At 44.8% G+C, this 1,126-nt stretch overlaps 1 non-coding gene across 1 annotated transcript; it reads left to right on the top strand.

The window, feature by feature from the left end:
* Nucleotides 1-446: 446 nt before the first annotated feature.
* Nucleotides 447-553, top strand: LOC112773434 (small nucleolar RNA R71). The gene has a single exon (XR_003187984.1). It is a non-coding gene; the product is annotated as a small nucleolar RNA R71 (small nucleolar RNA).
* Nucleotides 554-1,126: the final 573 nt, after the last annotated feature.

Genomic DNA, 1,126 nt, shown 5'->3' with positions numbered 1-1,126 from the left:
CCCACCCAAAATTTGGGTGATTCCTCCATCCAGGGTTGTAGGTCTTGGAGTATGGATCATGGTTTTGCCTTGGTGAATTCCCAATGTAGTTGTCTTGCTCCTGGCTACCCTCTGCTTCTTCATTCACTCCTTCTTGGGTTGTTGATGAAGTGGAGATTGCTGCTACTTGGTTCCTCTCCATCTTCTTGGTGAGGTCAGCCAGCTGCTGGGTGACGAGCTTGTTTTGGGCCAACAGAGCATCTACATTGTTTAGCTCCATTACTCCTCTTGTGTTCCCTCTTTCGGAAGCATAGAAGTAGTCGTTCTCTGCTACTGTTTCAATGACATCGATGGCTTCTTCAATAGTCTTCTTCTTGTTCAAAGATCCTCCGGATGAATGGTCTACGGCCTTCTTTGACTCATAAGAGAGCCCCTCATAGAAAATGTGCAGCTGCACCCATTCATTGAACATATTTGGTGGGCACCTCCTTGTTAAGTCTTTAAACCTCTCCCATGCTTCATATAGAGTCTCACCATCTTGTTGCCTGAAAGTTTGGACCTCAGCTCTCAGCCTATTGATTCGTTGAGGAGGGTAAAATCTTGCTAAGAATTTGTTCACCACGTCTTCCCAAGTTGTCAAGCTTTTCCTTGGGAAAGACTCCAGCCACTTGGCTACCTTATCCCTGAGTGAGAATGGAAATAAGAGCAGTCTATAGGCGTCAGGATGAACACCATTAGACTTCACTGTGTCACATATTCTCAGGAAGGTGGTTAAATGTTGATTTGGGTCCTCTTGGACACTTCCTCCGAATGAACAGTTGTTCTGCACAAGGGTGATGAGCTGTGGCTTCAGTTCAAAATTGTTGGCATGGATGGTCTGCTTTTGAATGCTACTTCCACAATTTCCTGGGTTTGGATTGATGTAAGAGCCTAAAACTCTTCTATCTTCCCCAGCATGATTTTCTCGACCTCCTCTGCAATGGTTGTGAGCCTCTTCTTCATGATGGTTTTCCATGTTTTCTTCCATGTTTGGTTCAAAGTATTCCTCAAAGTGTTCCTCCTCTTCTTCAGCACCAACTACACGTTTGTCTTTTGCCTCCCTCCTTAGTCTAAGGAAGGTTCTCTCAGGTTCAGAATTAAAGGAAGT

This window comes from Arachis hypogaea, chromosome 18 (assembly GCF_003086295.3).
Source record: "Arachis hypogaea cultivar Tifrunner chromosome 18, arahy.Tifrunner.gnm2.J5K5, whole genome shotgun sequence".
Classification (NCBI taxonomy): domain Eukaryota; kingdom Viridiplantae; phylum Streptophyta; class Magnoliopsida; order Fabales; family Fabaceae; genus Arachis; species Arachis hypogaea.
Note: the sequence above shows the minus strand (reverse complement) of the source record. Positions and strands in the feature narration are given on the sequence as shown.